Source organism: Cavia porcellus, unplaced genomic scaffold, assembly GCF_034190915.1.
Source record: "Cavia porcellus strain 051 isolate PalLab524CR breed Dunkin Hartley unplaced genomic scaffold, mCavPor4.1 scaffold_15, whole genome shotgun sequence".
NCBI classification, from domain to species: domain Eukaryota; kingdom Metazoa; phylum Chordata; class Mammalia; order Rodentia; family Caviidae; genus Cavia; species Cavia porcellus.
The window spans coordinates 35,258,178-35,275,775 of record NW_026947498.1 but is presented as its reverse complement, the minus strand read 5'-3'; the positions used below and the strand labels follow the sequence as shown (position 1 = coordinate 35,275,775).

The 17,598-nt window shown below is 32.9% G+C and overlaps 1 long non-coding RNA gene across 1 annotated transcript in view; it reads left to right on the top strand.

The window, feature by feature from the left end:
- The window catches only part of LOC134470563 (uncharacterized), a 95,662-nt gene that overhangs the window by 12,061 nt on the left and 66,003 nt on the right, over positions 1–17,598 (top strand). The window lies entirely within an intron of this gene.

Sequence of the window (17,598 nt, the reverse complement as noted above, 5' to 3'; positions counted from 1 at the left end):
CATTGTATAAAAATACATCTTTTCATCCATTCTGCAGTTGATGGGCGTTTTGGTTATTTCCAAGATTTAGCTATTACAAATTGTGCTGCTACGAACACGGGTGCACATATAACACTATGACATGAACTTTTCAGTTTTCTGGAAAAATACCCAGGAGGGGAATAGCTGGAGTGAATGGAACTTCCAATCGTAGCCTTCTGAGAAATCTCCTTAACTGGTTTCCACAGTGGCTGCATCAGCCTACACTCCCACCAACAGTGAAGCAGTGTTCCTTTTTCCCCACAGCACTGCCAACATTTTTTAGCAGTTGATTTCTTGATGACAGCTATTCTCTCTGGAGTGAGAAGAAATCTCAGTACTGTTTTAATTTGCATTTCTCAAATGAGAAATGCAGTGATGATGAACATTTCTTCATGTATTTATTTGCCATTTGTATATATTCATTTGGGGGGCTTGATGTTTTTCAATTCTTTGTATATTCTGGATATAAGTGCTTTGTCTGAAGTCCTGCTGGCTAAAATTCTTTCCCATTCTGTGGATTTTCTTTTCACTTTGTTGGTGATTTCTTTTGAAGGATCATGTGTTTTTGCCTTTGCTTTTGTTTATGCAGTGAATTACATCCATCGATTTGTGTAACTTAAACCATCTTCGTACCTTGGGATGAAACCTATTTAGTTATAGTTTATGATCTTTTTGATGAGATGTTGCAGTCTATGTGCCAATATTTTGTACAGAATTTTTACACTTGTGTTCATTAGAGATACTGACCAATGGTCTCTTTGCTGCATCCTTGTCTGGCTCTGCATCAGTGTAATGCCAGCTTGCAACAGTAATTCCTTAATTAAATAGTTTGAGGAATAATGACAATAGAGCTTCCCTGAATTCGTGTAGAATTTGGCAGCAAATAGATCAGGTTTTTAGCTTTCCTTAATTGGTAGCTTTTTTCTGTTTTTATTTTTGTTGTTGTTTATTTTTACTGTTTCATTTTCATTTCTTGTTATGGGATTGTTCAAGATTTTTACATCTTCTGGTTCAATTTTGGTAATCCTTATGTATCCAGGAATTGCTCCATTTCTTCTTAGTACTCCAGTTTTTGACAAATATTTGTGTAGTACTATAATTAATAATAATCTGGATTTTGGTGGTATTGATTGTGATTTCACATTTTTCATTTCTAATTGCATTGATTTTTGTCTTTTGTTTCCTATTTTGATAAGATTGGCCAGGGATTTGCCTACTTTGTTTATTCTTCTAAATAATCAGCTCTTTGATTCAGTGACTCATTGTATTTTACTCTTAATTTCATTAATTTGTGCTCTGATCTTCATGATTTCCTTCCCTGCACAAGCTCAGGATTTGGGTTGCTCTTCTTTGTCTCGGTTTTGAGATGCCTAATTAAGTTATGGATTTGAACTCATTCTGTTTTCTTTCTAAACTACACTCACAGTTCTGCTTCCAATGTCCCATAAATTCCGATGTGTTTTACTGGCTTTATCATTGAATTCTAGGAACTGTCTTAGCGATTGTTTAATTTATTCCTTGACCCATTCCTTATTCAAGAGTGGTGTTTACTTTCCATAGGTTTCCATGATTTCTGTGGTTTCTATTTCTATTTATTGTTATTCTCATTCACTGTTACATGATAATATGCATGGTATAATTTCAGTTCTTTTGCATTTGCTTTAAGCATGCTTTTTTTAAAGCAATTATGTGATTGGTTTTGATGAAAAAACCATGTGCTGCAGAAAAGGATGTGTACTGTATTACTGTGGAGTGGAATGCTAGATCTATGAAGTTTATTTGTTCACATATTTATTTTAATCTGATATTTCTTTGTGTATTTTTTACTTAATCTGTCTATTCATGATAGTGGGGTATAGAGGTCTCTCATCATAATTGTGTTGATGTATATCTGATTCTCAAGTGCATTGGTGCTTTCTTTATGAAGTTGGGTGCACTCTGATTTGTACATACATGTCTGTGATTGTTATCTCTTCCTGTTGAATAGTTCTGTTAACCAATATGTAATGCCCCCTTTTTACCTCTTTTGATCAGCTTTGGCTTAAAGTGTACTTTGTCTGAAAATAGGATAATTACTCATGCTTGTTTTATTGGATTACCATTGCATGGGATATTGTTTCATATCCTTTGATATTTAGTCTATGATTTTGTTTTTGTGTTAAACATATTTCTTACATAAAGCTTATCATTGGACTTTGTTTCTTGTTTATTTTTGCTAATCCATGTCTTTCAACTAATCAGTTTACATTGAAACTAATCATTTACATTGAAACAAAGTTGATACATGTTGATTTATTCCTGTTATTATATTATTTGCCTGACGTTTTTCTTTTTTTCTCCTTCTACTTTACTATACCTAACTGATACATTCATCCTATTAGACATTTGGGCATTATTGGATTTTTTTGTCTCCTTCTGGGATATACTTGAGAATTTCTTTGAGTGTTAATTTGGTGGTAATGAATTTCTTTAGGTGCTTTTTCATGGACATATACTGTTAGTCTATTAATTTTGAAGCATCAGTTCCAAGATTTACCAGTCTGTGTTGGAAGTTGTTCTCTTTTAGGGCTTGAAACACTATTATATTTTAATCTCTCCTCACTGTTCAGGTTTGTGTTGAGAAGTCTGCTGTAATTCTGATGAGTTTTCTTTTGTAAGTGGTTCATTGCTTTTCTCTAGCAAATTTTAAGATTGTATTGTTATGCTAGATTTCTGATATTTTAATTATGATATGATGTAGATAGCTTTTTCTGGTCATGATCTTTGAGGTTCTATATTCTTACTTACCTGTATGCTAAATTCTTTTTCTATGTCTGGAACATTTTTTGCTATTACTTTTGTAAACAGAGTTTTTATTTCCTTTGTACTATCTTCTGGCTTTTTTATGTATTCCAATTGCAATTATATTAGTCATATTTCCTATCATGTTTTAGATTCATTTTCTTGCCCTCTTGTTTTTAGGGTGTCTTTAACACAACCCTATTTTCTAGATCTGTCACAATCTTACAGCAGCGACTTCTGCTTCCTGTATTTTCAATAAACATTAATCTCTAGATCCACATTTATAATATTTTATTGGTTCCAATTCTTTTCTATACTAGGTATTGATGTTTGTATATCTTTCTTACTTCCTTCAATTTTTCAGTTTATTATTTTTATTTTAATCTGTTAATACCTGCATGCAGTAAATGAGGTTTATATTCATTGTGAGAAGTTTGTACATATACATGACATAGCTTAATTTCTTTTTTCATCCTCTTTTTCCTCCATTCCACATTTTCTACAAGATTTTGAATGTCTTCTCTAGCCTTGGTCATCACTTGTTTCATTATGGTCACTTCTGTTTAGCCATCTTCTTCGAATTCACTCAGTAACTTATAGAACTATTCTGTTACCTTACTTGATACCTTTCAATCATTTCTCCTGCGTAGTTTATGTTATCTCTCCCTTGTTTCCCCTCAGTTGACTTTGGGGAAGTTGGAATGTTTTGGAAATATTTTACTGCCTTGTCTTTTGATGCCTCTATTTTTTAAATTGCTTTTGTTTTCTGTGCTGAGTTTGCAGCTTCTTTGGCCCAGTGCCTGTTCTTTTGTGAATAGGCCACAGTATTATTTATAATCAGACTATATAGACCCTGGCATACACAGGAAGAAAAAGTAAGAAGGTCACTGTGTGAGATGTTTAGCTTTGGTGGCAGAGCACATAGGCAAACTGGGGCCTCCTGTGTCATGTTCTACCATGCAAGTAGTGGCACAATTCATCCAGCATCCTAAGTGGCATGAGGAAGCCTAAGGTGATTTTGTAACCTGAAAATTTGTTAAATTCACTTATTAGTTTTGTATTTATGTGAGAATTTTAGGAATTTTCATATATAAGGTCATATTATCTGCAAAGTTGTTAATGTCACTCTGTTTACTTTGTATGTCAATTTGCTTTTTTTCAATTTTGGTGCCTTTTATTTCTTTTTGTTGCTTAATTATTCTGAATAGGATTCTGTCGGGAGTGTCTAGAGCACTCTGAACCCCGGGAAGAGGCACACACACACCAAGTCGGGACACGGGGGGTGCAGTGAGAGGAAAAGAAACAGAGAAACACGGCAATTGCAACCACACCGCACTGCACTGCACGCTAAGTCTTTATTCCAGGATTCTTATATAGTAAACCGGATCAACTCACAGAGCACAGACGATTAACTAGTGAAAAAGCATTCTTTGTGACAAGCTACAATGTGACAGACTACAATGTTTATCTAAACTTATCTAAGTTAAGCAAACAAGCAAAAACAGTTCTTCTAGCCCCTCTAACCCAGGAGGAACTTCATTAGCCCAAGAATGTTGTTAATTATGTTTGTTCCTAGTGTCACAATGGTGGTTGGCCACTTCCTCATGACTCTGTAAACAAAGCCAAGTCACACAGCATGGGTTCAGAGGGGGGGAACATCCCCACTGAGAACAGGCATTCCTGTCCCGCCTCTGTCTCGCATACCCGGGGCTATTGTTTACTGCAGGTCCCGAGGGGGCCAGGGCCTTCAAAGTGACTCCTCATCCCCCACAGGATTCTAAAGTTATGATCTATAGAAGTGGTAGAAATGAGTATCATTGTCTTATTCTCAATAACCTTTCAGGTTTTCTTCTTTCAATATAGTATTACCTGGTGCCTTGACACAAATAACCTATATTATGTTTATGTATGTTCCTTGTATACCCAATTTTGTCACTATCGTTTTGAAGAAGAGATTATGAATTTTATTAAATGCCTTTTTGGAATAATCAAAATAATTATAAGCTTTTTGCCCTTTATTCTGTTGATGTGACATACATGTTTATTGATTTGCATACCTTTACTGACTGATCTTGTTACTTGTGATTGATGTGTTCAGGCTTACTATCTCTTCATGATTCATCTTCCTAAGTTGTACATATCAGGAACTTGTTCATTTCTCCAGATATCAAATTTGCTGTCATATAGTCACTTGAAATAATCTCTCATGTTCTTTTGTATTCCTGTGGTATTGTATATAATATTTGTCATTTTTCTTTGACTTTATATAATTGAATTATCTTTCATCTTTTCTAAGTATACTTAAGTGTAGTAGATTGTTAACTGGTGATCAACTTGAACACCAGATAAACTGATTCAGTGTGGTGCTCAGTGTGGATGGCCCCCCTGAGGACTGTTGCCAGAATAAAAGAGGGACTTAGAGAGAAAGAGTAATGTTATGAGTTGTCCTAAGTGTTGTTGTTTGGAGCCATTGGTTCTCCTGGAGAAGCTGTCATGAGGCTTCCCTTATATGAACTTGGCTGTTATAACAGGAGCTTGGGATCTTGTTGCTGAGAATGGCTGAGATTCATTTTGGAGGAGCTTTGGTCCTTACTTTGAGCATCATTTCCTGGCTCTAGAGGGCAAGATTCATGCTGTTTAATCTGCAGGAGAAGCTTGTCATGCTGGCTTCCTGATATAACCTTGCCTGTTCTCATCATCAGTGGAGCTCAGGACCCATTGTCTCTGGGGATGATTGTGGTAATTTTCAGGGGAGTTCTGATCCTTATTTTGGGTATCACATCTCGCTCCACTGAAGACTCCTTATCTACTGACACAGGTCCTTCACCCCATTAGCATAGACTTTCTAGCTTTCTACACTGGTCTTTGGGACATCCTAGCACAGATACTTGAAATAGACTTGCATGAGTCATTGTCGTGGATCCTAGGTTTTCAGCAGAACTCATGCAGGTTATTACCATGGAGTCGAGGCCCTCCACTGGAATTTTTAGGTCTTTAGTGTTATGGACAGATTTCCTATACATCTTGTATTTATCTTGGGTGACGACTGCAAAATGATACTTTAAATTATGTGTCCCATATGAAATTGTTCTCTTTCCTTTAATACAACACTGATTGTCTATATTATTTATCATTTTGAAGAACCAGCTTTTTTCATGATTTATTTTACTTTTTATCTTCTGTCCTTTTATTTCTGTTCTGATATTTGTCATTTCTTTTCTTCAGATAATTTTTATTGATTTTTATAATTTCCTTTTGACATATAGTAACTATTTATTACAAATCTCTCCATTTATTTATTTTTTCAACATAGGCGCTAATTGCTTGAACTTTGATCTTTTCTTATATAGCATAAACTTTGGTGTATCATACTTCCATTTTTATTTGTTTGAAAAAAATTTTAATTTTCCTTCTTGATTTCTTCCTTGGTCCATTGGTTGTTCAGACCTAAGTTGTATGATACCCATTTTTTGTATAATTTCAAAGTATTTTAAAATTGATTTTCCAGCTTTATTGCTTTGTGGTTAGAAAAGATACTTGATATGAACTCAATTTTAAAAGCATTGTTCAGAAATGCTTTATGGCCAATCACATAGATTCAGGGAAATGTTGCTTGGGTTGATGCGCAATACCAGTGTGCAGTCTTTGTTGAGGGCTTTGTTCTGTCGATGTGTATTCGGTACATTTAGTTTAGGATATAACAATGTTGAGGCTTCTTTATTGATGTCTATCTTGAGGTTGTGTTCATTACTGAAAGTGAGGTGTTAATTTCCCCAACTACTATTGTCCTGAAGTTTGGCTCTCTGTCTTGTTCTACTAGTACTTGTTTCATATATTATAGTGCTTAAATATAGGTTCACATATGTTAAGAATTTTTTTCTTGCTTAATTTATTTGTTTTTGAATATATGGTAAATGTGTTTTTTAAAAGTGCTATTTTATTAAAGTGTATTTCATACTAATATGTTTGCCTTATCTTTTTGGTGGTTCCTATTTCCATGTAATGTTTTATTCAATTTCTTCATTTCAGTCTATATTTACCCTTAACAGTAAAGTGAATTTCTTAAAGACATTATAGATTTAGGTCTTGATTTTTATCTTTTCAGTCACTCTACTTCTTTTGATTTAAATCATTTACATTTAATATAATTATTAATAGATAATGTCTTACAATAGGCATTATGTAACTCATTTTTTTTCATTTTGTTACAGTTTCTTTTGTTCTTTGTTCTTCTCATATACTTTTCCTTGTTTTTAAGTGAGTTGCTGAAGTAGTGTGTTTTGATTCCTTGCTCATTATTTTTGATTTGTTTATTTTTACTGTGGAACTTCAAAAGGCATCTTTACATTGTTTTGAAATGAAAGACACTTTTAATGATCATGTCCATGAGAAGAGAAACAAAACAAATGAACAAAAGAACAAAGAAAAACTATCATGAGGAAACTGGTTGTGTTCCATTCTTCCCACATTTTGATTTTTTTGACATTGATATAAGCTTGTAATATATAATTATTACATTCAGTGTGGGAAGTTGATATTCCATTTTACATGTTTTGTACTAACTATCACTGATCATATTAAATTAGTTTTCATTATTTTAACTAATCTTTACATACATGGTGTAAATGTTGTACATACTGTATTTTCATTAGAGCATTTAAGATTTATTTATATAACAACCTTTACAGCACATTTGATAACTTTCTATATTTTTTATTCATGTTCTTCATTTTGAAAAATTCCTTAATTATTGCTCATCAAAAAAATCCGATATATATATATGTGTGTGTGTGTGTGTGTGTGTGTGTGTGTGTGTGTGTATTATTTAGTTTCTGATAGTCTTGGAAAGTCTTTATTTCTTCATTGTTTCTGAAAGACATTGTCTCCAGGTAAAGTATTTTCAGTTGACAGTTGTTTTATTCTTACTTAACTAATGTAAAACTCTAATACTAGTTTCTTCTAGCCTATAAGACTTCTTCAGAGAAATCTGCTGCCAAGCAAATACGGACTCCATGGCTTCTTACAGACTTAACAAATCTTCTCTTTATCTCTCATCTAAAATAACTGAATTACATACTGGGTAGACATGGTTTAAATTTGATTGGTGACACGATTTAATTGCTCATAGATATTGTTATTCTTCCTTTGGTTTGTTAAGTTTTCTGTTATTTCTTTGAATAAGCTTTCTACCCCTCAATTGTAATCCTCAATTCCTTCTTCAACCTTAACAACATAAATATTTATTCTTTTGATATTGCTCCAAGTTTCCATGAACTGTCTTCATTTATCTTTATTCTTTACTTTTCTTTTCCAAATGTTTTATTTTTAAATGGCCTGTCTTCATTCTCCTTAAATCATTTTTTCCTTTTAAAAAAAAATCTATCCTGATACTGATGCCTGTCATCACATTTTTACTTTATTGAGTATATATTTTAGTTGAACAATTTCTTCGTGACTTTAAAAAAATGTTCCCATCTATTGATTATTTTTGTGTTACAGTATTGAGTTTTCCTACACTTTATTTGAGTTTCCTGAAAACAAATGTTTTAAATTTTCAGTCTGAGAGATCTCTCACAGTGATTATTGCCTCATTAGTTTGGGGAACTTTATTTTGAGTAATAGGTGAGATCATAGTTTACTCAAGCTTGTTATGCTTGTTAATGTGCAATGTCATCTGGGCATTGAAGGATCAGACATTTATTCCAGTCTTCTAAACCTGACCCTTTATAGCTATCTTCCCAGAAACTCTAAGCCATTTGCTTATTTTTCTGATTTTAAAATCACATTCACTATTTCTACACAACATGACACCCAAGTCCAGGTTGTCCTGGAATCTGCTGTGGATGAATTGTTGCTAGTTTGGTAGTGGAGGTTAACTCAATTCTGAGTTTGTCTTAAATACTTCTTTGATGTAGTACAAAGAAAAGAAACAGGAGAGTACCTAGAAACATTACTTTGTCTCTCCAAGCATCTCTCAGGTCTTAAGTTAGCCTGGATGACACTCACACTTATTGATCTATGGTCAGAAACTGTAAGGTTCTAGCCACAATCACCACAACTGGACCAATCCCAGCCCTCTAAAGCCAAGCTGTGTCATAGTCTGAGCCTCTGGTCCACTAAGAACAAATCAATTGGGGTTATTCTCAGGGCCTGCACTTGTACGAGAAGCTTATTGCTGAAGTGTAATCCTGACCTAAAATAACTGGAACCATCCAGAGGGGATTAGTAGGTACAGTAGAAATCCTATGGCTTGGAGCTGTATGTTTAGTCCTGGCATTAAAGTTGTTCTAGAAGGTCCTTCCACAGGTAGGCCTGGTGTTGGGATTCATCAATGCAGCACAAAGTTCTCATCCACTCTTTCATACTGACTATCTGTCCTACCCCCAGTGATTAGGGCCTTATACTATGTTCTGCTGCAGGAAGCTGGAGTAGTATTGGTGAAAGACAGACTTTTTGCCACATAAGCCTGTCCTAAGCTGAGTTTTTCTTGAATCTCACAAAATACTTGCACAATCCCAAAAAGCACAATGGCTCCATGATCCCATTGGTGATAATACAGGGAAAATATGAATCTGTCTTACTGAGCTGCTTGTCCTGTTACCAACTCCTTGGTACCAGGAGTAGTTCAAGAATAATCCGCAAGGACTGACTGGGTGATATCTTTGCTGCCAAAAATTAGTGAAGATATTCCCTTGACTATCAAGGCTAGCGTGGAACTGGGTTGCAGCTAAACTCATAGCTGTGCAGTCTAAGGAGGATGACAAGTGTTCCTTACACAGATTCCAAGGCTGAAACTGATGCAACCAAAACTTGTGTCTCTTCGTAGACCAGGTCTTCACCTGAAACCCAGACTGGTTTAGAGACTCTGTGTGAGTTCTAATCTGAATATAAGGCTTTAAGTTCTACAAGATGCTTCATCTCACCAGTCACCTGACATTGGGTTCTAAGACAAAGCTCTTTGCTAAATTTGGTATTCTCCTTGGCTTATAAGTCATCCTCTAATCATTTTTAAAATCTGATTATACATGTTTGGGGTATATGGAGTTTACCTTCATCTCATCTTTAGGTGCATGTACATAACATAGCTTATTTCTTTTATTAATCTCCTTCTCTTTCACATTCATCTCTTTTCCTAAACCTCCTTTCCCCATATTCATTTTTATTGTTATTATTCTGAGTTCTTGTTTATGACATATGTTGTTTGAATTCATTGAGAATATGGTACCTGTACATGGAATATCTAAAATCTTACTTCTTCTCCTCCAACCCTCACTCTTGTTCTCCTGGAACCCAGCCATTTGGAAGACAGCTACCCTCTTGTTTTCTTCTATTGTTTGTTTTTGTTTTTTGAACTTATTTAAAAGAGAGATTGAATGTGATATTTAAGCTTGTCTACATGATTTTTTTTTTTTTTTTGTCTTTTTCCTTTTTATCAGTACCGGGATGGAACTCACGACTGCCTGCTTGCAAGGCAGGCGCTTATGCCACTGAGCTAAATCCCCAGAACCTTGTCTACATGATTTATGTCACTGAACATGATTTTCTGTTTCATCCATTTTCCTACATGTTTTGAACTTATCCTTCATTAATTTTATTTATTTACTTTTTCTTTTTGGTACCAGGAATCAAAGTCAGGACCTTATGTTTGACAGACAGGTACTTATGCTGCTGAGCTAGATTGCTGGCCCTCTGATCCATCCTTATAACCAAGTAATATTCCATTATGTATAGATACCATATTTTCTTTATCCATTCATCTGTTAATGGGCATATAAGCTACTTCCAGGATTTAACTCTTATGAATTGTGCCGCTCTAAGTGCTGATATGAATATATAACTGTAATGGGGGAATGTATCTAGAAAGGGAATAGCTGGATCAAGTGAATTCCTAATTTTATTTATTTGATAAATTTCTGTACTGGTTTCCATAGTGGTTGGACAAGTTTAAATTTCCACCAAATATGTAGGAAGGTTCTCTTTTCATTGTAGCTGCAGCAGTATTTACTATTCTTTGACTTCTTGGTGTTTGACTTTCTGATATAGGATGAAATCTTAGCTTCATTTTAATTTTCTTGTACCTGAGTTAGATGGAAGTGGTAGATGTAATGTGTCTACTATCTCAAGTGGGGGTGGATCTCTCTCATACTACACTGCATAATGTTAGGAATTCAAGCAACATTTTCCTCTTCATTTTCTTTAATGCATCTTTTTGTTTTGTTATATAACAATCAGACCATAATCTTTTCTTGTACTGTCTTAGCTTTTGTCTTTGTATGTTGGTCTGTAAATATCTGTTTGGCTTTTTGTTTCTGTATGGAGAGATTACAACAGGCTTTTACTCAACTGTTATCTTGCTACATCTCTCTGAGAAGTATGAGTCATATAATTTTCAAAGTGTCTTTAGAATGATCTCCTATTAACTCAATTCAATATTTAAAATTAAACAAAGATAAAGTGGTCTCATTTTGTAACTGAAAGGGATTATGCATATAGTTCAATTCCTAAAATTTGAACATAATTCTTCTTTTTCTTCCTTTAGTGGTTCTTGGTAACTGATTCATTTGAATTACAAACATGGTCTGTCCTTAGAGACAAAAATCAAAATACTTTTCAAATATTTTTTGCCAACCCTTTGAGATGTTTGTTAAACGTCTCTATCCCTTGTTTAGCATATCAAGGCATTAAACTTAAGATGTTAATTCCAAAATCTCTTGAACTGATCAATAAGCATGCATTAAGGACAGTCTTTCCTCTCCTTTAGAATTTTTGATTCTGGGTGGGAAACACTTTTATTGTGATCTTTATTTTATAGCCACAAAATAATCTAAATTCCCACACTACCCTATGTGGAAGATAAGTAGAAACTCCTTGTATTGTGAGTAACATCTGGAAATCATTGTGAAACTATTATTAGTTTAATCATTTGAAGATTGCTGGTAGGAAAAAGAGAACACTTTTTATTACCAAATTAAGCACACTGTCCAAACCTATGGGAGCAATGGATGAAATTCTTAATAATGAGAAACAGGTTGCATTATTAATGGAGGGTTATATAAGTATTCAATTGAGCATACTTATAAATAAGGAAGTAAGTGGGTTTCCTTTTCTTGTCTCTCTCTCTCTCTCTCTCTCTCTCTCTCTCTCTCTCTCTCTCTCTCGGCCTCACTTAGGCTTTGATTCTTTTTATTTTAAGGTCAATTTATCAACAATAAATGTAAATACCAATAAAGAAATACACAATTTACATATCATAATTCTTTTTTTCTGGATTTACACAATGCTCAGTAAATACAGTTATATTTGTGTGAGCAATATTTGGAAACCCACTTGATGGTGGCCAGGTGGCAAGTTTAAGACAAAAAGATATGTATGATATCTTTTGATGATGAAGTATATGAAAGAACTGACTGTTTCTCCATGTTGTATTTTTATTCTCTGTTGATTTAATCCATGTTTATAGTTCATGAGGCTTCTAGACATAATATGATTATTGAAGTTTTGTAGTTGTGCCAGTGACTCATAAATCATAACCATCAATCTTTTGATAATGAGTACTTTCACTTTGTACATTAAATAATGTGTTAAAATTCAAACTTATTATCAGAGTTGCAACTACATGGTAAAGTATGTCAAAGCAAGCGTAATAAACATGCATAAATATAAGTGCTTTATAAATAAAAGTGGCCTGTCTTCCTATACTTGAGAAATGTTGGGCTCATTAAAATTGTTTTGATTTTAAGATGTACAAATGATATGTGAGTTATTATCCACCTTGAAAAAATAAAAAATAAAGATTTTTTTCAGTGATTTACTTAATAAAACATGAAATTTTCAAAATCTAAGTCTTCTAACGTTATGGCCATTTTGAAATTTTCACATAATATAAGATGTTTGCTTGATTTAACACATTTTAAATTAAAATTTTTTCACTGTAATAATTTATATCAGTGAAGAATAGATTTTTAATGTTATATACTGAGCATGCTGATATGCAGTTCTCATATGCCAGTAGTTAAAATCACTAGAAAATGTAAGAGTCATTTTAAAATCAAACAAGTATTTACTTAACTAAATAAGAAAGTCGAATGAATGACATGGTAACTATATTTTTAAACTTCGAATATTATTTTGGGTCCAAGTAATTGTACAAATGCAACTTTACTTTAATTCTCGCATTTACTTAATGTTACTCAATGTATAGTCAGTTAATAGCAGTAGATCAGTATAATTGCACTGGTACATGTAAGATATTTCTGAACAATGATTTAGAGGGACAAACAATAGAAAACAGAGGCTCTTCTACCTACTGTTTTTAGACAAAAGCAGTATGTATGGATGTTATATGTGCATTTATACACTCACATACTTCTGATCTTCATCAGTACATCTCAAAAAATCAAATGATTATCTTCCTCTGTTCAATAATAGGTTTTATATTTAGTTCTCCTTTTTATCCTTTAGATCTGTTTTTAGCTAAATTTGTCTTGTTCTCATATTATTAAGATAAATGAACAAAATCCAGCATTCCCAGTGTGGTGGTTAGGCTGGAGTGTCAAATTGATTGGCTCTGGAATCTGCACATGGGATCAGTGGAACACACATCTAGGTGTGTCTGGGTGGTGAATTCGGAATTTAGGATTGATTTTTAAAACTTCTCACAATTAATTTGTCCCTTACTATGCACAGTACTACTACCTGTCTTATTCTAAAAATTACTTAAATTTAGCTGCTTTAGAAACTAAATATAGTGAATCAAGTATTTAAATTATTTTAATTTTTATATATATTTCTGAACAAATTTTTTGCAGTAAGATATTTGACCTTTTTACTTGTAATGTGAAGAAATAAAATCTCTTTTGTTTTGTGTATGTATATGGGTATGAGAAACAGAGGCAGAGAGACAGAGAGAGAGAGAGAGACAGAGAAAAACACATACACACATACACACACAGAAATAGAAATAAAAACAGATTTTTTTTGTCAAATATTGTACCACTGAGTATATCTGCCGCCCTTTCTTCACCTTTTAAATATTTACAGAAGTTCTCACTAAGTTGTTCAGGTTTCCTCTAATTTAGATATGCCTGCTTCAGCTTCCTGAATACCTGGGATTTTTAACTTCAGATTGTGGTTAACATATTTTTATGAAAAATTGAAAACTCTGCTGATGGCTAGATACAGTTAATGTGTATAGAGGTAAATACCAATATAAAAATGTTGGCTAATTTATGTATAATTAGTTAACTTGTACTCAGTAAAAAATTTTATTCTTATGCAGAAAAGAAATACTTGCTTTGTCAAGGAGCATGTATTTGCTTTCACCTATTTATTTGCTTTAGCAAAATAAGTAGATTTAGCTTTTATCCAGTTGCAGAAAGCTTTTGTTTAAAAAGGTTAGTTCCAGCTGAGGTGGATCAGTAAATGTTTCACTCAAAATGGAGCATTTGGATTGGTCTTTGAAAGTTAAATGAGAATTAGACAAAAAGTATAGGGAAAACCATTTTATATTGTTAAAAAATGTGTGAAAAAGAATAAAATAAGCCAATGAATGGCAAAGAACTTGTACAAGATACATAGGAGGACAGTTTAAAAAAATAGGAGGTACTTTGAGAAAGCAAGAGAAAAGTGACATTTGCTAAGACCACCACTCTAACTTGTTACCTAAAAGAACTTCAAAACATGACTGTCTTATCTTCCTTTTTTTCTGATACTACATGAACATATAAGAAGGTTTATTGTCCTTAGAATTTTTTTATTTCATTTCTTACTTTCAAATACTTTCTTCTTCCTGTGTGCTTCAATACTAACTATATTACAAGTCCTGTATTCCTTTATCACTAAGTAAACAGGAATTGCTGAGGCCATCCTAATACTCGGCAAGATGGTAACACCTTAAGTGAGTTAAGTACATGCAGTGCTGAGTTCGTAGAACCTAATACATCCTCAAAAATACAAAATCCCAACCATGTTTTTCTAAAATTCACTATAGAATACAAAACACTGCAATAAATGCCAGAATACTTTCAGAGAAAGCCAAATCAAGGATGCAACACCCAAAAACATTGTCAGTGTCATGTTAATACAAAATAAGACAAATTTTAAAACTATAGCAATGTAATAAAAAGTGTGACACACTTCTAAACCTGATAATTCAGACATGCATTAAATGTCAATATAAATGCATAAATATATAATGTATGTGTAGTTAAAAACATATAGTATATAACAAACAATATGATGATGATAAGCTAGAAAAAGACCTGAAATTTGTGGAGGTTAACTACAGAAAAATGCAGCACAGAATGAGATGTGTGTGCTTGTAACATACACACAGGACTAAGGTACCATAGGTTTTGAGACTGTGTGTGCAAGTGCATGTTTTGTATATTTTTACATGACTAGGTTCAGCTAGGCATAGTTTTTGCTTTTACTAAGTGATATTATAGAAAAACTCATGCATAACCAAACTGAAAATCTACATTTTGCTCATTGCTTCCTAATATATTAATCATCTTAGAAAGTGTCCCAATTTTAAAAATAAGCACTATAGCAGAATGGACTGTAGGTGGTGAGAAGCGTAGTGACTTTGGCAACAGAAGGAAGAAATGAGAAATGAGTATTGCAAAGATGTCACGAGAGTGACAGCGTTAGTGTTTAGAATCAGAAGAAACCAAATTAAGAAGTACGTGATTGATAAGTTCTTAAAATAACCTGTCCAGGAAGATTTGTGGTCTGTCAAAACTCAAAACTTAAATCATTTAAAGCAGTCTACTGATTGTACATAGATGACACAAAAGAATATTCAGATGCCACATCAAGGTTTTTTCCAGAATTTCTCCAATTCGATCCTCAAACTTCATTCAGGTGTAGTGATAAGTAGACTTGTTCCTGTAACAGAAAATGTCCTATATTAAAATATTGAAACTTTTTTCAAAACTTTCCTTTTATAAGAATGTCTTTTTTTTCTTTCTCACCTTATAACAAAGGTGCTAAATATTGACAAGTCTAGAATATCTTATTTAGCAAGAAAAGATGTATTCAGATTTTTTTTTTTCTGACTGCTTCCAAATCTGTTTGGGCAAGAAAATAATGTGCTAGCTTTCCCACATTTAAAGTTCTACTGATTTCTATTTTAAGAGGGAGACAAGACTTAACGTATGTAGTTATAATGTAGATGGACTTTCAGGCATTATTTCTTGGAAAAATTGGGAATCAATCTTTTTACCAAGGCCAAACACAATAACTTTTTTAAAAAATACTCCATAAGTTTTATTTTAAAATCTAGAACTAATAGACGCAGAAAACACAGTTATATTGATATTGCTTGACATATTTGAATTAACCATTTCTAGAGTATCTATTTTGAGTTTTGAAAAAAATAGGAGCGATCATGCTTACATATTCAGATAATGAGGTCGTTGTTTCTTTAAAAAATATTTTTTAAGAAATATTTAGACTGCAATGTTTATATTCTGAGAGCAAGGTAATATTTTCATTTTGAAAAACTTTAAGAACTGGCGTATTTAATTGGAGAAAATGAAGAAAGACAGATAAGATAAATTTTAACTTTTTATTATAACAGTGGACTCCTAAATATGCATTAGCATTCTTAGAACTCACATGCCACTGAATGGAACATTTTTGTTGTGTGTAGACCTCAGGTCTGTATTCTGATTCCTTCAACAATCTGCTAGAGAAATTTGTTGACCGGGTCCGATTTTGTTTATGAGATGTCTCTCCAGGCAAGCCAGTGAAGCTGACCTCCAGTTCAGTTTCTTAATCTTCATTAAGAAAACTTCATTCATTTATTCATACAGGATGTGGATGTTTTATAACAATAATGAGGCATTTATTCTGTTTCTTTTTCTTTTTATTTGAATATTTCAGTTCAAAGATTGTACACACAAACACAATGCTATTAGAAAACGTGAAAATGGAATCACAAAGCATAGTAACCATTATGTTTAGATACACAAAGGCTAAATTCTGCTCTGATAACTTTAGCAAAGCCTTGTGTAGGCAGATTTATATATTCAAATCCCTTAGTTATATGATTCCACTGCCCTAATAGAATTTGTTACAAATAAGCTTATTGAGGGCATATGTTTTTCAGATATGTTACCGTTTTCTACTAGTAGTCATTTTCCATGAAAATCTTTATTTCATACTACCTTAGATTATGTATGGGATATATCTTGTAATGTGTTAAACTAACAAAAATAAGAGATATATACAAATAAGCATTTGTCATAAATAGACACCATGATAGATAATCCTTTTGGTTGAAACTGTTTTTTAAAAACTTCACACTATTTTACTAGAGAAGTTCCAACTTACACTGCTGGGGATTTGCTGATAACTCAAATAATGATAATAGTAGTTTCAAATAACATTTCAAAACACAAAATTAGAATTAAGGTTTATTACATATAACTAAGTAAAAGAGAATTAATCCTAGGTGGAAGCTACATCATAAAATCTTATTTTAATTATACGTATTTGAAATGTGAGAGATACTGCATATTCTCAGTTTCCATTGCAAGTTTCCAAAAGTTAGTATATGAAAATATGAAAATAACCAAGAATATTTTACTTGATTGTTGTCTCTCAAATACTTGTGTTAGTGTACTTTCTAATAATAATGTTCTTTTGAAAATCTCATCCTTAATACTTTTATGAATAGGAACAGTTTCTTCAGGTTATGCTATTATCTATCCTATATTAACTGGATTTCTAGGGATTAGTTTTATTTTATGGTATACTAAGCATTTTTATGAACTCCCAAGTAGAAATGAA